The sequence below is a fragment of the Mustela nivalis genome (genome assembly GCF_964662115.1).
Source record: "Mustela nivalis genome assembly, contig: HAP1_SCAFFOLD_2793, whole genome shotgun sequence".
Classification (NCBI taxonomy): Eukaryota; Metazoa; Chordata; class Mammalia; order Carnivora; family Mustelidae; genus Mustela; species Mustela nivalis.
Window position 1 is genome coordinate 15318 of NW_028133872.1, and position 24109 is coordinate 39426.

General features: G+C 44.7%; 1 long non-coding RNA gene across 2 annotated transcripts in view; it reads right to left on the reverse strand.

Annotated features, from left to right (window-relative positions):
- LOC309858562 overlaps positions 1 to 20607 on the reverse strand; it is a 33683-nt gene extending 13076 nt beyond the window's left edge. For both annotated transcript variants that reach the window (XR_014308244.1, XR_014308245.1), the window contains exon 1: positions 20492 to 20607. This is a non-coding gene — a long non-coding RNA (uncharacterized lncRNA). The remainder of the gene's footprint in view (positions 1 to 20491) is intronic.
- Positions 20608 to 24109: the final 3502 nt, after the last annotated feature.

The window sequence follows — 24109 nt, forward strand, 5'->3', positions numbered from 1 at the left end:
AGATAACCTCCTTGGGTCAGCCCTCTGGCCCCTTAGAGCATGCTCTGGCCACAAAAGTCAGTGGAGGTGGCTCTCTCCTTTTTATCTTAAGGTTTATTCCTTGACTACACCACTCACTGCCACTTGTCGAACACACACTATCTGGCACTGCTATTTAAGTTTTCTACTGTATATCTCATTTTCCCAACTAGACGCTAAGCGGCTTGATGCTTTATTATCCTCTAGGAATCCGACAGTCCAGGGCCCTGAATCTGGTAGATGTTCAAAAATATTCTGGGACTGGGGCACCTGGGTGGCTCAGTCACTTAAGCATCTGCTGGAGTCAGGCTCTCTGCTTGGCGGGGAGTCTGCTTCTCCCTCTGACTCTCCCCGCTCTCATGCTCTCACGCTCTCTCTCTCAAATAAATAAAATCTTTAAAAAAAAATATTTTGAGGGGCGCCTGGGTGGCTCAGTGGGTTAAAGCCTCTGCCTTCGGCTCAGGTCATGATCCCAGGGTCCTGGGATGGACCCCCACATCGGGCTCTCTGCTCAGTGAGGAGCCTGCTTCCTCCTCTCTCTCTGCCTGCCTCTCTGCCTACTTGTGATCTCTATCAAAGAAATAAATAAAATCTTTAAAAAATATATATTTTGAGACTGACTGATGACATCATTATGGAGTCTCCATCAGTCAGGGATCAGGCTGGACCCCACTGAGTGGTAGGTAGTACAACAGCAGGAATTTAACATAAATAGTGCAAGGAGTCAGGACCCTGGGGTACAAGGCACAGCAGAGGAAAGACAGGGAATGGATCTGAGAGCCCTGAGGCAGATCTATGAAGGAAAGATTTGAAAGTATTTCTTGGACAATTATTATTCAGAATCTGAAGTTTGGAATAGTAATCATAATTACCAATCACAGCAGACAGATCTTACAAATGTGTGCTAAAATGGCCATTCGAATACACATCATGAACAACATAAAAAATTCAATGACCCTGAGCTTTCACTGCCTACAATAATGACCTCAGTTACATACCCTTTATTGGCTTTTCTATTTCTTCTAATGTCTTCCTCCTGTTCCTTCACTCCTGATTCCTGAAATCACCTTCCCAGCAAACGACCTGCATGCAAGTCAGGCGAGGTCACGGCTGACCGTTTCTGATGTTTTCAATTTTCTGCCCACTCTTGGATGCCGTGGGGGCCCGTACAACTTAAAATGGGAGGCGGCTGCTTGTCTCAGACCTGTGACTATAGGAACACGAATGAAGATTTCCTTCCAACACACGTGCCCCAAGTTGAATGGGAAAGATTAAGGCTGAATCTCTGATGAGTGCATCTGAAACAGATACGACCAGTCCCCCTTGCAGGAATATTCTAGACCCAGCTGAAACTTGTAATCTGGTGGCCTTCATTCCCTGGATTGAATTACTATTCCATAGAGAGATGATTCAAAACTAGGCGCCACGCCTAGGCACTCCTATATGGGAACCCCAAACAAAACAATATTGTTTTGTTATTACATTGGCTCTTCAGGGCTTGGAACAACAGATACTCTTCCAAGAACTGTATTTTCAGAGTTTACTACATAACCAACAAAACGAACGAAAACATTTCTCCTTTGGCACAGCCCAAAGTGTTTACTCGAGCTGTGACCATCTCACGTCACACTGCTCAGGAAGGTCTCTGACATACGTTTTTATTAAACGATTAATAATGACATCATTAGAGAAGACTTCAGCTGCGAGCTGGTGGAACTTCCCCAAGTGCAAACAATCAGCAGTTCTTGATGGGCCTTGGCCTTTAGTGAACGCTTCTGAGACGGACAGTGCACCCTGGCTTCTTTACAGAGTCTCCGCGCATTCCCATGGAACAGATGCCCTTCTAGCCGGACCTCATCTCTGACTCTGACTGTCCCCTCACTCAGCCACAGGGCACTCCCTGCTATTCTGCCAATACTCGGGCCATATCCACACTTCGCACTTACTGTTCCCTGCGCCTGGAACACTTGTCCTCCCAGGAGCCCCCTGGTTTGTGCCCTGGTGCTTCCTTGGAATTCTGCTCATCAGCATCGCTGAGAAGCTGATCCAGACCACTCAATTTAAAATTCCCACATTTTTTCCCTGTTTGCCTGACCCTTTCAATCTCTCTCATTCCATCTAACGAGTATGTACACATTTATGTATGTATGTGTTTTTCTATTTGTGCACACTCACACAGGCGGCGCTAAGAGAGGGCATCTCCTATTTGTGCTCCAGACCCTTCACTCGCCTCATCATAGTCCCAGCCCTGTGTAATCGGTTAAGACTTTTTTTTAGGGGTGCCTGGGTGGCTCAGTGGGTTAAGCCGCTGCCTTCGGCTCAGGTCATGATCTCAGAGTCGTGGGATCGAGTCCCACATGGGGCTCTCTGCTCAGCAGGGAGCCTGCTTCCCTCTCTCTCTCTCTGCCAGCCTCTCTACCTACCTGTGATCTCTCTCTGTCAAATAAAATAAAATAAAATCTTTAAAAAAAAAAAAAGACTTTTTTTAAGCCTCCGAAAGCCTATGTTCACTCCCCTAGGGGCAAATACTGTCCCGGGAGAGAATGCATGTTCAATGCTTATCTCCACTTATTCCCAGGAGAGATACGGCTTAAGGAAAGCAACATTTGCTTGGCTGCCCTTCTCCTCCCTGATTCCCACTCCCACCTAGGGTAATTCTACTGTGAGCCGCTGACATACTCTTTCGCGCCAAAGCAACTCTAATTTATGGGTTAGCAAGTTTCTTGTAGTTTTAAGTGCAGAAGTACCTGGAAATGCAGGGTGGGGGCGTTACTGGCTAGGGTACAGAGTTTTTTCTAGTCTCCTCTAAAAAAAAATTTTTTTTTATGATTTTGTTTATTTATTTGACGGGGGTGTGGGGTGTTGAGAGAGAGCACAAGCGGGGGAGCAGCAGAGGGAGAGGGAGAAGCAGATTCCCTGCTGAGCAGGGACACCCCCCACGAGACTCAATCCCAAGACCCTGAGGATCACAACCCAAGCCAAAGGAAGATGCTTAATCAACTGAGGCACCCAGGCGCCCCTAGTCTCCTTTATCACACCACTCTATGCCAGCTCACAATCGAGCAGCGATCCACTTAGCATCTTAGTTTACGTTCTCTGGGGGTACAGAGGCTAAAAGAAGGACTTGGGTGCAAAACACCCTCCCCACTCTCCCCAGCCCCTACCACAGAACAATATGTATTGTTTTACACAGCCATGAAATAAATACTGCGGCTGGAGAGGAGGCTGCTGTAGGAGACTGGCCAGGCAGGACGCGATGAGGACCTGAACTTGCGCTTGGGAAGCTGGCATGAAAAGAGGTTCAACAGACATTCTAAGGTAAGACGAGAGGATGGGGGGGTTCCCCTGGATGTCGGGGTGTGGGGGAAACAGGAGTCAACCCCAGCAGTCCATGTGACTTTGCCCTGAATCCCTCAAGTGTGGTAAGTAGGTCACGAACGAACATAGACTGTGAAGCCCAGATGACCTAAGTCCAAAGCCACCACTTGTTAATTCTGCACAACTTTTGTAATCTACCACTATGTAACTCTGGACAACATCATTAACCCACCCACACTTCAGCTTCCCCTCTGGAAAACAGGGATGACAATAATCACAATAGGACATACTTCATCGGTATATATGAGGAGAGCACACAGAAAACCCTGCTCATGTCTGTAATTAACAGGATTGTGTGCTCTGTTCCTCGTTTTCCTAGTGACCTTTCTAAAAGTGGTTTCTCCCTTCTGTTGAGCAAGAGCTCCACTTCACTTTCTTTCCGTTTTCTACCCTTTGCTTCTGATTATCAAATACCCTTGGAATCTCTTTGGAAATGTAAGGAAAGCAGCAGAAGTCAAAGGGTTTCAGGAGATCAGGTGACTGTATCTTTGGTTTCTTAAGTTCTTTTTTTAAGATTTTATTTATTTGACAGAGAGAAATCACAAGTAGGCAGAGAGGCAGGCAGAGAGAGGAGGAAGCAGGCTCCCTGCTGAGCAGAGAACCCGATGCAGGGCTCGATCCCAGGACCCTGGGATCATGACCTGAGCCGAAGGCAGAGGCTTTAACCCACTAAGCCACCCAGGCGCCCCGGTTTCTTAAGTTCTTGCACAAAGTCTAGACCCTGCACAGTTTCAGGCCCAAAGTGAAGGGCACATCCAATTATTATTAGAGTGCCCTCTAGTGGGATGCCCGGTCTCCCCAGGGGTGACTGACAGGCTTCTAAAAATTAACATTAGTTTCTTTTCTAATTATAACAATAATAATGTGGGTTTATGTGGAGAAAATTCTAAACCACAGAAAAGTGGAAAGAAAAACTTTTTAAAAATACTCATACTCAGGGCGTCTGGGTGGCTCAGTGGGTTAAGCCTCTGCCTTCAGCTCAGGTCATGATCCCAGGGTCCTGGGATCAAGCCCCACATCAGGCACTCTGCTCAGCAGGGAGCCTGCTTCCTCCTCTCTCTCTGCCTGCCTGTCTGCCTGCTTGTGATCTCTCTCTCTCTCCATCAAATAAATAAAATAAAATCTTTAAAAAATAATACTCATACACTTTCTACTCAAAGATAATGTTGGCTGGCTGTAAGGCTCTTCGGAATATCTTCGGGCCAGCTGCAGAACAGAAACAATTAAATAGAGCCTTGGGAGATGTTAGCATCATGTTTTACTTAGAACTATTAACAGATACAAAATTGAGCTCGTTAGCGTTTCAGTATGTGTGGTGTCTCAGTAATGGAGCATCATGGCGAGGCTAAGTTGTAATTCCCAGAATTCCCTTTTCTGTAGGTTTCTGGAGAGCGTAGTTCGTGAGAGCGCTTCCTGTGGGACACGTGGACAGAAGAGGAGCAGCAGGGGCCTCCCTGCATCCGTGTGAAGGCGCTGCCAGCCTGCAACTGCTCCAGCCACCCCCCGCCCCCCCAAATCTGCTTCAGCTTCGACTACCGGGTGGGGTGAACATTTAATTTCGTGCTAAGCGCCCAGCTTCTGCGGGACAGCCATACCACCAAGGTCACAGGTAACAAGAACAGGTGTAAGTTTCAGTCTGTTTCATGGCTACAACTCACGCCCATGGGTTCCAACCTGTTCCCGTTGTCACCCTTCTTCCTGCCTCCCTGCTGCCCACCCATGGCAAGTTCTGGCACCAGATGTGAAGACAACAGCTTTACAGAGGCCGCTCGGCCAGCTCCCGTGGTTGTATAAGGTCAAATCCCTGTGACAAATTCCTTAGAGAGAGAGAGAGAGAGTGAGTCTGTGTGTGTGTGTGTCCCTCCCTAGTGACTCTCCTCCTGTGACTGAACCGTGACTTACTCCATATACAGGAGAAAAATTCTGAAGCAATTAGAACAAATGGCCTAATCTGCACGGTTCACTACCATAGCCACTAGCCACACGTGGTTACTTAAATTTACGTTAATTCAAGTTAAATAAAATTAAAATCCAGTTCCTCAGTCATGTTTCAAGTACTCAACAGCCCCACGGTGTTGGTGGCTACTGTATAGGGCAGCACAGATACAGAACCCTGCCATTGCTGGAAAAATCTCCATCACTGTGTTGGTCTCTAGGGATACCGGCCGGTATTACCAGAGTTCCCACACCGTGTCAGATGCATTACAGGCATCTCCGCAGGCATCACCTCCTTTAATCTGCGAGTCATTCTTTTTTTTTTTTTTTAATTTTATTTATTTATTTGACAGAGAGAGATCGAAAGTAGGCAGAGTAGCAGGCAGAGGAACAGAGAGGGGGAAGCAGGCTCCCTGCTGAGCAGAGAGCCGGATGCAGGGCTAGATCCCAGGACCATGAGATCATGACCCAAGCCGAAGGCAGAGGCTTAACCCACTGAGCCATGCAAATGCCCCATCTGCAAGTGATTCTTGAGAGATACTGCTACTTTACAGATAAGAAGACTGAACCACAGTGAGTAAACACCATGTTAGAGTCAGAGTTAATAAATGGTACAAGTAAGATCTGACCCCAGAAAATCCAGAACCTGTAGTTTTCACCATATGCCGAACTGTGAAAGTCCCAGCGGCCTAGGTTGGAGCAAAAGAAGTGGATGGCTCTGGTGGGCCTCTCGCACTCGAAGTCCTCTCTCAGTAGCGACCATCACCCCTCCCCCAGCTCGGACCTGGGTTCTTAAATGATCTCAAGAAAGAAGGGGCACCTGGGTGGTTCAGTTGGTTAAGCGTCTGCCATCAACTCAGGTCACGATCTCGGGGTCCTGGATGAAGCCCCACATCGGGCTCCCTGCTCAGTGGGGAGTCTGCTTCTCCAATAAATACAATGTTTTTTTAAAAAAAAGGAATTATGAAAGAAGAGATGCCTACCCCACTCCACCACACCTTCCAATGGCAGGACGAGATGTACCAACAACCCTGGCGAGCAGGGTCACAGATGTATTAGCTAAGGTAAGGCAAACTGCTGCACTAATGAAATTCTAAAATCTCAGGGGCTCAAAAAAAATAGAAGTTTCTTTTCCATGTGTAAAGTCCAATCGGCCACCTAGAGTACAGAGAAGGGTAGGGCAGAGATAGGGGCATCTACTCTACGCAGTCATTCACGCGCCCAGGAAGACAGAGGCACTGCCATGTTCGACATGAAAATTTTCCAAGTCTGCTCTGGACAGCAATAGCCAGCCGGCAAACAGGAGAAGGGAGAGTGAGGGAAATCGGGTTGGGAGAGTTTTATGGCTAAGCCTGGAAGTGGCAAACACTGTTTCTGACACCTATTAACCAGAACTCATGGCAAGGAAGGCTGGGTGATGGAGTCTAGCTGTGTGGTAACGAAGAAAAAAAAAAATTAAAGTTTGGTGAGCTGCCAGCCAGTCTCTGCCACATTGATTTAATTTGAGTGCTGTGGAGTAATTAATATCCATTAAACTAATGATGGGACAAAATTAATGCTAAAATTACTCTCCCCAACCACTATTTTCTTTTCCTTTGCCATGATATTGACAAGTCAAAAATCAAGTAATCAAGAGGAATTGGAGAAGGAGTCCCTGCCACTTTGCAGCTAAATCAATGAATTCCCTTCTTTGTGCCTCACCTCCCTAGTTTTTGCTCCCAACGAACCTCCATATTGTGATTTTTTCATCACACTCAAGAGTAGGACTCCCATATGACAAATCATCTCTGTAAACAGCTACATACTAGTAAAAGCCACCAACAAAGGCTGGAAGTATGGATATTCCTGTTGTGACCTAAGTTAGAAAAGCTGCATTTTGGGGGCACCTGGGTAGCTTAGTTGGTGGAGCATGCAACAACTCTTGATCTCCAGATAGTGAGTTCAAGCCCCATGTTGGGCAGAGAAATTACTTAAGGAATTTTTTTTTAAATCAAAGAAAAAAAAAAGTTGTATTTTTGAGTTGCCTCTATTTTGAGGCTGTGTAAACCTTACCCTTTGCTGTAGCACTCCTGGATAGAAATCTCTCAGCAGGGCTTTTGGCCTGTGTATATTAATGGCTCGTGTTCTAACGTCCTCACCATATATTTTCTGTGGCTTGTCATGAGCTTTGAAAGACTGATTTGGCGGTAATCTCCTCCATATGAATAAAGTGCCCATGTCCCTTTATTTCCAATGGATGAATGAGCATGCCTCCTTAACCAAACTTTAAATGTGATTAAGAGACTGGGCTCCTGGGACGGCTGGGTGGCTCAGTCGTTAAGCATCTGCCTTTGGCTCAGGGCATGATCTCACGTGCATGGGATCGAGTCCCGCATGGGGCTCCTTTCTCAACAGGAAGCCTGCTTCTCCCTCTCTGTCTGCCTGCCAGTCCCCCTCCTTCTGCTCACTCACTCTCTGTGTCAAATAAATAAATAAATAAAATCTTTAAAAGAAGAGAGAGGCAGAGAGAGACTGGGTTCTTGAGGGAGACTTAATTGCATTCAAATCCTGGCTCTGCCTTAAATAAGTTTTTAACATTTCCCTACTTGTATTTGTGCATCGGTAAAATGGGGGTGATTACTTTGCACAAAGTTACATTTATAAAGTATTTTATCATAGTTCATCAATAAATCATAATTGTTACTAATACAGATTTTATGATTCTGTGCTCTTGGATAAAGTTCACTTTTATGTAATAATCTAGTTGGGGTTTTTTTCCCCTTAATGCAAACAACTCACAGAGGGGAACTTAAAAAATCACGAAGCTGGGTTGAGCCTCCAACTTCTGATTTGGGCTCAGGTCATGATCTCAGGGTCATGGGATGGAACACAGGGTCGGGCTCTGTGCTCAGCACAGTCTGCTTCTCCCCCTTCTTCTGCCCCTCCCCAACCCTGGCTCTCTTTCTCAAATAAATTAACAAAATCTTTTTAAAAAAATCGTGAAGCTGGTTTTTGTCCAAAATTTGCACATATGTGATTTCCACCTAACCATAAAACATTCTTATCTATTCACTAATGCTTAATTAGCAGGACTATCTATTATAACACTGTCAACTTTCCACAGCTTAGGACCATAGGAAGGCATCTTCTAGAAAGATCATGGGGTTCCATCTCTGCATTACACGTCACAAAACAGAAGTTCATAGAAACCCATCTCAGAGGCGAAGGAGACTTGAAGAACGACCTAGTACAATTTTGTAAATCTAGAAACCGGGCCTAGGTAGTCACTTGGACTATATAAAACTATTTCAAAAACTGTTTACTTATCCACAATAGGCCGCATGAGAAAACCAGAGTGTGATTTTTTTCCAAAATTATATCCATATTGCTTGTCTACTGCTGATCACAAAAACTGGATACGATTATATATATCCTTGCTCAACACAAAAATGGGGAAAATTTTTTTTCTTTTATTTATTTGTCAGAGAGAGAGAGAGCTTGAGTGAGAACTAGCAGGGGGAGTGGCAGGCAGAGAGAGAAGCAAGTTCCCCCTGAGCAGGGAGCCCAATGCAGGACTCGATCCCAGGACCCTAGAATCCTGACCTGAGCTGAAGGCAGATGCTTAACCAACTGAGCCACCCAGGCAACCCAAAAATTTCTTTCTTAAATAAATCACTTGAAAGACAGTATATTTTAGGAGTTGGGAGTTCATTGGAAGAAAAGAACTATAAAATATATCATGGGTAAGGAAAAGACTAGAAACCAAACTAGTCCATCCACTGCGGGCTGTAAGTGAGAAAGCAAGCTCAAAAACATGAAGGGATTTGCCCAAAGTTCATGCATTTGTTACAATTTTTTTTAACAATTTATTCATTTTATCTGAGAGAGAGAGCACACGCAGGAGGGGCGGGGGAGTTTTAAGCTAAGCGCGGAGCACAATGCAAGGCTTGACCTCAAAGACCCCGAGATCACGACCTAAACAGAAATGAGGAGTCCGACACCTGACTGACTGTGCCACCCAGGCACCACCATTTGTTACAATTTTTTAAGGCCTACTGTCGATGCCAGGGACTGGGGTTACAGCAGAGAATAACACAAAGCCCCCGGCCTCAAACAGAGTTTATAGTCTAGTGATGTTATGCAACTCGCTTGAAAGTTTCAAAATTCGACTTCGAAAATATCCTATAACTGAAAATTTTTTGCTAACTCAGATACATCCTCTCCTGTCTGCCCACTAAAACCCAGAATGTTAGACCTTACTATGGACCCAAACCAGTGTAATAACAAGTCATGTATTATATTAGGAGAAAGACTATATAGGTATAATACAACACAGTATAAGAAGAGCCACGTGCTCAGTTCTTACTCATTCATTTAGTGAGATAATTATAAGCAATTCTAATTTATTCACCAAAGCAAGACTACTGCCCATTTCATATTTCCCACTTCTCTTCTTTTAACAAAATTTTACACTATTATGAACTACAAAAACAAGAGAGTAACTTCTCCTTTCAGCTTTGTGTACTCCTAAAAGAAAATAACACAATTGCCACAGACGTCACCGCAAAAGCATCTGCGATTTATACTGATGCTTTTTTACAGCACTGTGATCTTATGAACATAAGACTTCTTGCCAAGATCAATGTGTTTCTTATGATTTCCTTGAGTAAGGATATGCCTGCATTATGGTACATTTCAACAGCGTGTTTTTTTTTTTTTTTTTTTTTTTTAATTTATTTGACAGACACCGAAAGAGAGAGAACACAAGCAGGGGAAGTGGGGGAGGGAGGAGGCTTCCTGCTGAGCAGGGAGCCCGATACGGGGCTCGATCCCAAGACCCTGGGATCATGACCTGAGCTGAAGACAGATGCTTAACCAACTGAGTCACCCAGGCGCCCACAAGAGCATATTCTCTTGGACTATCAACTTACTCCCTAATAGACTAAATCAGAGAAGCTACTGCTTTTACTCTTCAGATATCCCTCAATCTTTATCTGGTCTTTTGGGGGTACAAATCCATCTCAGGATAAATGAATATGGCTAAGTTTTAGTCCAAGTTGCAGAAAAATCGTTTTCAACAGCTTCAGGAACTAAACACTGAGGAAGTGGTTAAGGACACAAGTTCTAGAATCCCACCACCTCCACTTTCCAGCTGTGTAAACCTGGAAGTAACTCAAACTGTGCAAAGCCTCAGTTCCCTCATCGAGGAAGTAAGGGATTAACATTTGACTGTTGCTACAGATCCACTAAGGTAACATATGAAGCATTTATAACGACATGACGGGTAACATGACTGACCCTTAAACATGGTTTTGAACTGAATGGGTCCACTTACACACGGGTGCCTTCAATCAATAGAGCCAGTACTGCAAATGTATTTTCTCTTCCTTATGACTTCTTTCTTTAAAGATTTTATTTATTTATTTGTCAGAGAGAGAGGAGAGAACAAGCATGGGGAGTGGCAGACAGAGGGAGGGGCAGTCTTCCCACCTAGCAGGGAGCCCAATACAGGACTTGATGCCAGGACTCCGGGATCATGACCTGAGCCAAAGACAGACGCTTAACTGACTGAGCCACCCAGGCGTCCCCCTTATGATTTTCTTAATAATATTTTCCTTTCTCTAGCTTATTTTATCATAAAAATGGAGTGGACAATGTATGTAACATACAAAATATGCATTGATCAACTGTGTACGTGATCGGTAAGGCTTCTGGTCAACAGTAGGCTTTTAGTAGTGAAGCTTCTGGGTAGTCAAAATTACAGTGCATTTTTGACTGTGCAGGAGTCAAGAACACCTAAACCCCCTGGTTTTTTTTTAAGAAGGAACTGTAAACCTTTGTAAAGTTAACTCTTATATTCATTACAATGCTTTCTGAGGCAAGTCAGAGAATACCCGTTTGAAAGTATCATAAACATTAAGGACATTCATTGAGACCACTTAACAAGAAATCCAAAACCAGACAGTTCTAGGAGTGGTCCCACAGCTTGGGGAGACCCAGGTCCTTTCCTTCTTTTTTTTTTTTTAAAGATTTTATTTACTTGACAGAGAGAGACACAGTGAGAGAGGGAACACAAGCAGGGGGCAGAGGGAGAAGGAGAAGCAGGCTTCCCGCTGAGCAGGGAGCCTGATGCAGGGCTCGATCCCGGGGACCCTGGGATCATGACCTGAGCTGAAGGCAGGCGCTTAATGACTGAGCCCTCCAGTCACTCCCCCCACCAGGTCGTTCCAATCCTTCTGTTCTTTCCTCCAGGGACTCAACGGCTTCAAAATCTCGGGTTATTCCCATTTCCCACTGGTACTCGCTACCTCCTTTCAGTGTTTTTAAGATGGCTACCACTGGGGCGCCTGGGTGGCTCAGTGGGTTAAAGCCTCTACCTTCAGCTCGGGCCATGATCCCAGGGTCCTGGGATCGAGCCCAGCATCGGGCTCTCTGCTCGGCAGGGAGCCTGCTTCCCTTCCTCTCTCTCCCTGCCTACTTGTGATCCCTGTCAAATAAATAAATAAAATCTTTTAAAAAAAAAGATGGCTACCACTGTTCCAGGCATCAAATCCAGAGATATAAATGTCGAGATATGGCCCTATACAGCAGAACTTTCTGCCATGATGGAAATATTCTACATCTGTACTGTCCAGTTCAGCAACCACTAGCCCCCTGTGACCACTGAGCACTTAAAATGGGGCTAGTGTGACTGAGGAACTGAATTTTTCATTTCATTTCATTTTAATTAATTTAAGTTTAACAGCCACATGTGCCACCTAGTGCGATCATATGGGACAGTGCAGGTCCAGAGGAAGAACTGTTTCTCCTTGAGTCTCACCTGAAGAGTGGAGAAATTTTTCCTTAAAGTCCCCCAGCAGCTTTTCCCATGTGTCTTTATTGGTCAAAAGGGAGTCACATGGCCACTCTTAAATCAAACTGGCAGGGACGCCTGGGTGGCTCAGTTGGTTGGACGACTGCCTTTGGCTCAGGTCATGATCCTGGAGTCCCGGAATCGAGTCCCACATCAGGCTCCCAACTCCACGGGGAGTCTGCTTCTCTCTCGGACCTTCTCCTCGCTCATGCTCTCTCACTCTCTCTCAAATAAATAAATAAATAAATCTTTAAAAAAAATAATAAATCAAGCTGGCAAGAACAGCATTTCCATAGTTGGCTTAGAATAATTAGGATTTACTCCTGAGTCATGTGGAAAGGGGTAAGCACCCTATGAAGCCAGGGCTTGGCCAAAAAAGTAAAAAGCAAGGAATGGTTGTCATATAAATGATCAGTAGTATGTGCTGCACCGCTTCTGTGGGTCTAGATCGGGGATCTGTAAACTACAGCCCATGGGCCAAAGCCTGCCCTCCAACCGAGTCTGTAGCAGAAGCTGTATTGGTGCCAAGCCACACCTATTTACATATTGCCGATGGCCCCTTTGCCTACCCCAACAGAGCTGAGTAGTTGCCACAGAGACTGTGTATGGCCGATAAATCCAAAAATATTTATTATCTGGCCTTCGTGGAAAATGTTTGCCAACCCCTGCTCCAAAAAGACATTCCTTATGATTAAAATCACCATTGTTAAAGGATTTTGGCTACAACAGAGTCAATTGGCCAAAAGCAAGCACATTGTACGGGCTGGAATAGAGGACAGAGATCTGGTGAGCTGCTTTCAGGAGCTTGATACTTTACCTTGCTGAGTAACTTTGAAAGTTACTCCATTGCTTTAAGCTTCAATCTTCTCATCAGCAAAGTGGGGGATAATACAATATTAATATTCCTCGCCTACCCCAGTGGGGACACAGGGAGATGATCTACACGCAGGCACTCTGTAAGCCATGAAGACCTACACAAATATCCAGCTGGGTTGCTGCTGCCACTGCTGTTATTCATGCTCAGTCCTATGAGCTGTTGCTACTGGATCCTAACAAGAGGCACTGGACTTTTCCATGAAGGGCAAGGCAAGGATAGCACCAGTGACCCGTTGATTGACCAGTCAGCAAAAGCCACTTCTGGAACTTTTATCAGTTTAGCAAACAAAGAGATACACTGGCTTCTCTGTAACTTGAAGAGCCTCTGAAATCACATTATGTTAAAAAAAAAAAAAGTGGTTTAAAAAAGTATTTTCAATTGTTTCCAATTTCACATTAAGAATTTTGAATAGGAGGGGCGCCTAGATGGCTCAGTTGGTTAAGCGTCCAACGAGTTCAGCTCAGGTCAGGATCTCAGGGTCCTGGGACAGAGTCCCGCATCGGGCTCTGCGCTCAGCAGGGAGTCTGCTAGAGGATCTCTCTCCTTCTCTCTCTCTCTCTCCACACCCCCCCAAAATAAATAAAGAAATTTTTAAAAAAAAATTTTTAATAGGAGAGCAGTCGTAAAATGGAATGGCAAAGAAGAGTGGTTCTCATTTGAAGCAGACCCCAAGGATCTCTGGTCACCCAGGACAATGAATTAGGAATCCGAAGACTCTCCCTGCTAGGTAATTGAACTCACAGAATGTGAGTGTGTGAAGGAATCCTAACAGGCAATCAGCTGAGCCCCTTCATCATATGGAGGTGAGGAAGCCATTCTTTAAAGGTAATCTAGCCAACCGACAGCCACTTCATTGAGGTCTATGCAAAATGTCAGAGGAGTAACATATGTTGTATAAGAAATCACTGGGTCCAGATGAGGGTATTGCTGGTGATGTAAGTAAGCTGAAGGCAAAGACCTGCATTTTAGAGTATCTCTAGGCTTTACAGTAGACTCAAAAATCAAAGTGAGTCAAACAACCAGTTTATTGAGCAATTACTATGTGCTGGACTATGGAGGATACAGAGAGGAAAGGGTTGTCCCCCTTACCCTCAAGGACCTGACTAAGTATTTCTTCATACCTGAAAAGATAAAACCAGGAGGAGGAGTGGAATTCAGGTTATGATGATCACCTTCAACAATCCCTAGCATAGTGTCCTAACACATCTTAATATGTATTCGTTTTAGAGTTAGTTTAAAATTTATAAATAGAATTTAGATGTACAAAGAATAGCAACAATAAACAAACACATTAAAAATAAACTACCTGAGCTTCCACGTTATTTTGCAGCCTCCACTCCAGAGGTACAGGAAAGGGATCTCTAGACCCAATGATTTAAGGTGGCTCTTTCATTTGCTCTGAAACGATCTCCAGCTAAATCAATGTCTTTTGGATATATGCACCATCTCTATTTTGCCTCGTCTTCCATCTGGTAGTCAAGATGGCTTCCAGGTTGGGAATGAGGCACTAGTTTCCTTCTAGCAGCGGGGAGAAGGGGTCCAGCTCTGTGAGCCCACCCTGTGTTGAACACTGGGTTCTCAATGGCCTCTCCAGAGATCTCCCTCCCCCTGTGGGGTTCCTGAGCATCCAGCGGGCATCCACCGCTAAAGACTATGCCCACTGGCCCCCATGGTCTATGCTCTCAGTAGCCCACCCTGGCCTGGGGGTCCCTCTCTTGCTGACCCAGGTCTCCTCAGTTCTCAACTCTGAGTGTCTGTCACATCCTTCATCAGACCCCTAGTCTAAATTGTCCACACCATCACTTTTGCAGCCATGTCCCTGCTCCTGGCTCACAACACAGTCACCCACAAGGAGCGCGAGGGCCACTCAGAATCCATCCTCTGCCCACAAGAGACAAGAAAGACTTGAAAAAGACACCATCTCCAGTCTTCTCTCTGCCTAGACACACTATGCCACCATCTTTCATCTGTACCATGGCCTCCCTGTTGATGTACAGGCTGCTATGAGTTCTGACCAGGAGTTCTAAGTGCTAAGTGGGACACAATGTCCTCTGCTTTCAGTTTCCTCCTCAACCTACTCAGAGCCTCTACCATTTCCCGTCAGCACTTTGATCTGTCAGGGAAAGAGTCAGGGTCTACTAGCAGTGACCTCATGCCTGTGGGGGGGTAGTGGGAATTGGGGAGGCTGTAAGACTGGCTGAGCATCAGGTCAGTGTCATGGTATTCATAATTTCATTTGCACAGACAGAAAGTTGAGAGAGAAAGAGTGCACACGTGGTTTGGTACTGGAGGACAAAGTCACACAAGACAGGTTCCCTGTCTTTCAGGAGTGTTACAGTCTACCCTTCTACTGCTTTACCATGCGCTGCACAAGGAAGAACAAAGACTTGGATGGACAAAGCAGGAGAGTGTAAGAGGAAACAAGAGAGTGAGGCCTTGGGAGACAGGAATTATAGAGGAGTCTATCACTGGAAATGCCTGCGGCACAGAAAGATCTAGGTCCAGACCAGAGAGAAGGTTGGGGGATTATAGCTCATGAGCTCACCAAACTGGCTCAAATGTGTAATTGTTTCCAAATGGGGAAGACAACTCTACAAGGATGAAATTATAACCATCTTCCACTATTGTGTCATCTCACCCTCTGGAAAATAGTTGTACCTAAAAGAAGACCTCCTTCAAAGCCCAAAAAAAAGTGGGGGGGGGGGCCTGGGTGGCTCAGTGGGTTAAAGCCTCTACCTTCAGCTCAGGTCATGATCCCAGGGTCCTGGGATCAAGCCCCGCATAGGGCTCTCTGCTCAGCAGGGAGCCTGCTTCCTCCTCTCTCTCGCCTGCCTCTCTGCCTACTTGTGATCTCTGTCTGTCAAATAAATAAATAAACAAAATCTTAAAAAAGGTAAAGAAAAAAGGCACTGGTACGGGCCAGGAGAGCTAGAGGCTAAAGAGAAGTACAGTCACCAATCAAAGCTCATGTGGGCTTCTGGTAGACCAAGAATGATTCCCTCGCGCATTGCCAAATTATACAACTGAAAGTATTAAGGTCTAAGAGTTCTCTCTGTTGGCCAGTGGCCTAACAAGAGTGTCAGACCTACCTCTCCTTACTGTCAAGAGCTACGGAGTCATCTCTCAGGCTTCCAGGGTAAAGCTACTGTGCTTGCAGTCCAGATCCCCCAGAGTCTGGGGGAATGGCTGTTCTCTAGCAGCACAGCCCGGCTCCTTCTCTATCTTCTCCCCTCGCCTCAGTGACCTGTTCATTCAGACTTCAGACACCTACCAGGCAGCCTGGTCGAGTATGAACAGAGCAAGCTATGTGCTGAAGGGAATCCTCTGAGCTGTGTGACTCTGCACAAATTACTTCATCTCTTTGACCCTCCATTTCTTCATTGTAAACTGAGACTAAAATTATCTATCATGATGCGTTTTTGTGAGGATTAAATGAGATGCTATACAGCAAGCACTTTGCAGGGTGGGGCCCAGAGCAAGTTCCCTGTCCTCATTACGTTTCCCCCCATTCGTTTCCCATCCACCTCACAAACCCTCCTTCTGCCTTCTCACCTGGCACTGACAATGTGCTGAAAGGACGTGTGATGCAAAGGAAATGCCTAACGCTGTAACAGAAGGGTTCAAGAATAAAAAGACATGGATAAAGAGAAAAAGGAGCCCCGGGGAGAGAGATTTCTTTCCTCTGAAGAGATCAGGGCAGGTTTTATAGAGGTAGCAATATTGGGCTGGGCCTTGGATAGTTCATTTGGTTCCAGGTGGAGAGACCCCAGAAAGCAGAGGGAGGAAGTAGGGAAGTAAGATAGGGAAGCGAGTAAAGCCAATAATGGGTACATTAACGAGTGGATTACTACTGGTGGGCAAGTGGGGCACAACCCAACTATCTACTAGGTGAGTAGAACACAGCCCATCTAGGGACGAGGAAGCTGGCATAGGTCAACACCGACTCTCATCCCTCACTCTCTTGGAGTGTTAACTCCCTGGCACTTCTGGCTAGTTCCAAGGACAGGCCACGCTCCGTCGTATAGGCACAGATCATCTGCAATCAGAGGGACATGGGAGCCATCAGCACGCAGGCACTTTCCGGTTTACCTGCCCCATTTTCCTCGCTCTTAAATATATTTTTTCACAAAGACTTATTTCTCCCGAGCTGCTTTATTTTGATGACTTTTTTCCCCTTATGTTTCACTTTCCTTCCTCAGCTACCCCCGCGGTGGAAAATGCACTGGAATGGGAGACTGAAGATCTAGTATCTAGTCTGACTCCACCACTTCCCAACCCATCACGCCCCTGGAGACATTTAGTCATTTGATTTCTGCTCTGCTGATCCCACAGTGATGTTTTCATGCCCCAAGAAGATGACGTGCGAGCACAGTTGACAGTAACATCACAGAACCACAGCAGACTCGACACCCCGTGATAGTTATCTAGAGAAGTTTTCTCTCCCTACTTCTGCCTTCTGCCCACTGTGGTCTTTGAAGACCACTGCAGGTAGTGGTCTTCAAAGTGTAGTCTCCGGGTCCGTCACAATAGCACCTGGGAGCTTCTTAGAAATGTCCATTCTCAGGTCCAGCCCTATACCTAATGAATCCTCTCGGGGAGGGACCCAGAAATCTATGTTTTAACAAGCCCTCCAGGGGATTCTTATATTTTGAGAACTGATGTTTTCAGAGCTTGAGAACTCTGGTTTGCAGGTTATGACCACAAAATTCAAAGCTGGCTACAAATTCCAGTCAGCCACTGCCTTAAACAACTTACTTATCTGAGACTCAGTTTCTCGACCTGGGAAATGAGGCTAACTTTAGGACCTCTCCTTCACAGATGTGGTTGAGAAGCTGAAGAGAGTGAGTATGTGTAAAGCAGGAGGGATCCAGCCCATCATAAGCAGTCAGGACACATTTGACTCTCACCACTTCTTTTTGTAAAGTATTGTGGCTTCTTGACAGGCCCTGGTGCCTGCTTTTTGAAGGACTGTCAACTGGGTTTTAACCTGTTGGGAAGTTTTCCATTTAGTTCATGTGTGTCTGTTTTCTTTACATATCACTGCTGACTGTCAGGAGGTATTTGCTTTATCCAAAGATTCCTTGATCCTGCCACTCTCCTCCAAGTAAGAAAGGCATTTCTCTGTGTGTCCTCGATAATTCTTCTTAAATAACATTCCTGGTGAGGATTCTTACCCTTTGGATAGCATTGTATTTTTTTTTTTGGCAGTTGGTATCTAGAGATTTTGCTGCCAGGATATCTGGCCTTTTTGCTGCCTTCCTAACTTTTCTCTGTATTTCGTTCTAAAGATCCTCTCTTGTGAAAACCATGCTACTTCATTTGGCTGATTCTCTACCTCCCTTAACGCTTCCATGCAGAAGTACCTTCAATGGATGCTTTTAAAAACAAATAAACACCAGAAACAGACCCTCACATATGTGGTTAATTGATTTCTGACAAAGGTGCCAAGACGACTCAATGGCGAAAGGATAGTCTTTTCAACAAATAACACTGTGAAAAGTGGATGTCCACACGTAAAATAATGATGCTGGGGGGCGCCTGGGTGGCTCAGTGGGTTAAAGCCTCTGCCTTTGGCTCAGGTCATGATCTCAGGGTCTTGGGATTGAACCCTGCATCAGGCTCTCTGCTTAGCAGGGAGTCTGCTTCCCTCCTCTCTCTCTGCCTGCCTCTCTGTCTGCTTGTGATCTCTGTCTGTCAAATAAATGAATAAAATATTTAAAAATAAAAAAATGATGCTGGGCCCTTACCTCACACCATATACAAAAATGAACTCAAAATGCATCAAAGTACCTGACCACAAGAGCTAAAACTCTAAAACTCTTTGAAGAAAACGTGGGAGAAGTCTTCATGACATCAGATTTGGTAATGGTTTTTTGGATAAGACGGGAAAAGCACAGGCAAAAAAGTAAAAACAGATAAATTGGACTTCTTCAAACATAAAAACTTTGGTGCGTCAAAGCGCACTATTAAGATAGTGAAAAGACAACACAGAATTGGAGAAAATATTTGCAAATCACATTATCTGGTAAAGGATTTAATATATCCAGAATATATAAATAACTCTTAAACTCAACAACAACAACAAAAACACCCAAACAACCCAATTCGAAAATAGGCCAAAGGTTTGAGTAGACACATCTCTAAAAAAAAGACAAACATGTCCAATAAGTCCATGAAAGATGCTCCACAACACTAATCATTAAGGAAATGTAAATCAAAACCACTACAAGGTACCAATTCACACCCATTATCAAAACAACTGAAAATAAAAACTCTTGGAGAGGGGCACCTGGGTGGCTCAGTAAGTTAAAGCCTCTGCCCTCAACTCAGGTCATGATCCCAGGTTCTTGGAATGGAGTCCCACATTGGGCTCTCTGCTCCGCAGGAAGCCTGCTTCCCCCTCTCTCTGCCTGCCTCTCTGCCTACTTGTGATCTCTGTTTGTCAAATAAATAAATAAAATCTTTAAAGATTTTATTTAAAGATTTTATTTATTTATTTATTATTTATTTGAGAGAGAGACCGTGAGGGAGAGCATGAGCAAGGGAGAAGCAGACTCCCCGTGGAGCTGGGAGCCCGACACGGGACTCGATCCCGGGACTCCAGGATCATGACCTGAGCCGAAGGCAGTCGTCCAACCAGCAGAGACACCCAGGCATCCCAATAAATAAAATCTTTAAAAAAGAAGAAGAAGAAGAAGAAGTCGTCTTGGTGAGAAACTGGAATGCTTGTGCCCTGCTGGTAGGATATAAAATGGTGCTGCCATTGTGGGAAACAGTGTGGCAGATCCTCAAGAAGTTAACCACAGAGTCACCATGTGATCTAGCAATTCTACTCCCAGGCATATGTGCCCAAAAGAACTGAAAGCACGGACTTGAACTTGTACTTGTACACCAATATCCACAGCAGCATTATTTACAATAGCCAAAAGGTGGAAATACCTTAAACGTTTTTCAACGCTGAATGGATAAACAAAATGTGGTCTCTATACTCAACGGAGTATTATTCAGCCTAAAAAAGGAATGAAATGCTGATAGATACTGTTAACATGGATGAACCCTAAAAACATGCTAAGTGAAAGAAGCCAGACACAAAAGGACAAATACTGTATGATTCCACTTATATGAGGTACCTGGAATGGCAAATTCATAAAGACAGAAAGCAGAGAGTATACCACGGACTAGGGGGAAGAAGGAACGGGGAACTACTGTTTAACATGTACAGAGTTTCTATTTGAGATGATGAAATATCCTAGAAATGGGTAGTGGTGATAGTTGTACAAAATTGGGGATATATTTAATGCCAGCAGTTCAACAGTTAAAATGGTAAGTTTTGTGTTATGTTTATTTCACAGTGTTAAAAAAAAAAATTCTAAATAAATACTTGTACACAGAGATAAAACAGGGGAAAGAATGAAAAAAACACAAGACAAGATAAAACGCAGGCACCTTACCTTCTAAGGATGTAACCAGGATAACATGAAGACAAATGATGATAAGAAATATCTTGAACAGCGGTAAAACTTCTTCAGGTCTGCCAACATGGCCACACTGTCTGCCATAGAAAAACATCCTGGAATAAAATAAGGGCAAACATATCATCATGGCACGCCATAATCACAACACAGCAAAACCCAAGAGGTCAGTCACTTTACCAAGGCAACCTGCACTCCTGCTTCCTTTAAATTACTCTGGTTCCAGAGAACTGGCAATGCCAAATGGGACAGGGTGTTTACTAAAAGCAAAACCTCTGTTTATTATGGGAGGACCACCCAGTGGGGTATCATATTACATTGAAAATTATTAAAAAAAAAAAAAAAAAAAAAACCAGAAACAGACTCACATATACAAAGAACGAATTAGCGGTTGCCCAAAGAGGAGACAGGCAAAACAGGTGGCAGGGATTAAGAGGTACAAACTTCCAGTTACAAAACAAGTAAGTCACAGGGATGAAAAGTACGGCATCAAAACTACAGTCAGGAAGATGGCATTAAATTCATCTGACATCTGATGGCAACTATGCTTACCGTGGTGAGCATTTCGTAACATACAGAATTGTCAAACTGCTTTGTTCTACACCTGAAACTAATGTAATGCTGTATGTCAACTATACTTCACTTAAAATTAATTTTTTTAAAAAGATAAGCAAGGGGGCACCTGGGTGGCTCCATGGGTTGGGCCTCTGCCTTCGGCTCGGGTCATGATCTCAGGGTCCTGAGATCGAGCGCTGAATCGGGCTTTCTGCTTGGCGGGGAGCCTGATTCCCACCCCCCCCACACACACTCTGCCTGTCTCTGCCTACTTGTGATCTCTCTCTTGCTGTCAAATAAATAAATAATTTTAATAAATAAATAAATAAAAACAAATAAAAAGATAAGCAAGGTGGTCCCTGTGAATTTACGGAAAACATCAATAAATGCAAAATATCAAGAGAAGAAATGAAAAACGTGAACGCTGCACATATAATTATTACCACTATATAAAGCCTGGTTCAAAACTATGCTAAGAATCAGAAGGCATCAGAGAATCCCATAAATCATTCTACTCCTGTTTCTGTCTTATTCTGCAGAAGAATTTCCTCTTTATCACACACAAATCCATTATCATTGCTTGATCTTGAGTGGTCAGGACAACAGAGTCAACATTTTTTAAAAAGCAAAGTTCACATCAAAACTGAATTTCAAAGCCCCATTTGCCATTCATGGGTTCATTCACCCAACAAATATTTCTTGAGAGGCAATTAAAAAAAAATAAGGAGGGAGCCCGGAACCCAGACGGAATGGCAAATCCTGAAGCTGTCTGTTCCTCTCACGGTGGAGAACTGGCCAACAGAGCCCCAGGACAGGCAGTCAGCACCAGCAGCAGCGGCTGGCACGGGATGCCAAGGGAGGACAAGCCAGCCAGGAAATCACAATCAGCCCACGGGCGCAGGCACAAGCATGGGGAAGGGAGATCCCACGAAGCAGGCTCCCCCTGCACAGCCCCAGGGCGAGCGGCCAAGGCAGACCAGGCTGTATGTTTTCAGCTGGCAGAACTCCTGACCACAGAGCACCCACGAACCCAGCCATCACTGCGGCTTCTGCCAGCCTCAGAATGATCAAGTGCGCATGCCCAGTGGCGAAGACGAGCGAGCAGATGCTGCCAGGTTCTGGCTCTGCCGTGCAATGTCTGAGTGACTTGGGACAAGTTCTTTCCAATGGCCAGGATTCCCCATCTAGCAAACCGTGACAACAGCACCAACCAGAGTGTGTTGCTGTGGTGAGTAAGCCCTGTGAAGCCACTGTGAACGCTAGCTGTACTCTTCCCTCCTTCGGTAGACAGTCTTTTGCACCCAGCACGTGCAGGGTAGAACAGAGCAGGGACTATGGGGACAAGGGCACGGGAAGATGGGGATAAAACACAATTTCTCAACCTCAAGGAAAAACTGGCAAACTTTAAGGATCCTATAACTTAACAGCCATCACCAGTACCATCACCTGGGAATTCTTTCCTTGGATGTGTCCTGATAATGTCTTAGGCAGGAGGTAAGTCCTTCTTCTTCCAAAGAGGGCTTCTTTTTTCTCAATCAATAAACTGTATTATATATTAATAATACACTACGTTGATAAGTTATCACATGCCTCTGGTTTGGCTCTCCTCTTCAGCACTTTTATTCTCTGTTCATAATGGCGGATTATTGACCCTCCCAAATGAGTCACTCAAACCAGAATGCAAAGATGTAACAATGTCTCTGGAGGAAAATGTAAGCGTCTGCTACAGCTACATACCACAATATTGATGAATCTCCGAGACATAAAGTCAGAGAAAGCAGCCAATATGAAAGAAAGCATAGTGCACAGAATTCCATTCATACCAGGTATAAAAGCAGATAAAACCAATCAATGGAGCGAAGAGTAGGGAGAGTGGTTATCCTTGGAAGGGCGGGGCGCCTGGGTGGCTCAGTGGGTTAGGCTTCTGCCTTCGGCTCAGGTCGTGATTTCAGGGTCCTGGGATCAAATAAAATCTTTAAGAATAATAATAATAATTAGAAGGGGGCACGAAGGGGTTTCTGAGGTACAGGTAACATTCTGTGTGCCGGTTCCACAGGTGTGTTTGGTTCCTGAAACTCATCTTATTATACAAGTGAGTGTATGCCACAAGAAGTTTCATTTAAAAGTTTAAAACTCAATCTATTTTTTTATTTCTGAACTGAGTTCCCCCTCCAAAAGCACTGTTATTTTTTTGTTAAATCTATATCTAGTGAACCAGAACTCTACAAACAAAAACCAAACGAACAAACAAACAAAATAAACCTCTCTCCTATACAAATGCCTTGACTCTACCTGGAATTTGCAGAACTGATTTAGAAGACTGACTGTATACATCCCTAATTTTTAGATCTGGAAAGAGTATCAGAGCAGTTTAGCTTTGAAAAGGAGCTCAGAATTCACCCAGCTTCAAACCCTCATTCTACACATGAAGGAAGAGGTCCAACGTGCTCCAAGAGATGGGTCAAGGTCATTTGGCTGTGTGGTGGGACTCCTACTGAGAATTTGCCTCCTGAGAATGTGTCTCCTTAGGAGTAAACCTCTAAGTCCATCAGGTGAAATAAATCAACAAATTCAAAATGCTATTATATAATACCGAAATTTCTACAAACTCATTCTTAAGCTTTACTAACTCCTAGGGCAAGACTTCCTGAGTAGTACATAAGATATGGTCAAAGTTAAATTAGTCACAGTATACAGTGACTGGTTATTATGTGCTTTAACTTGGGCCTCTGATCAAAATAAACCATGCCTTTTCACTGAAGAGAGCTTGTACTCAACTCCCAAATGAGAGGAGGAAAGGCCAGAATGAAGGGCGATGCAAGCAGTCATCCTGGAAAGAGAGTATGGATCAAGAAGGACTTACTACAAACCAGGCGCCACTGACCTTTAGGTTATCAAGCCTGACGTGTCTTAACTTAAGACTGAGGGGTGCCTGGGTGGCTCAGCTGGTTGGGCGACTGCCTTGGACTCAGGTCATGATCCCGGAGTCCCAGGATCGAGACCGCATTGGGCTCCCAGTTCCATGGGGAGTCTGCTTCTCCC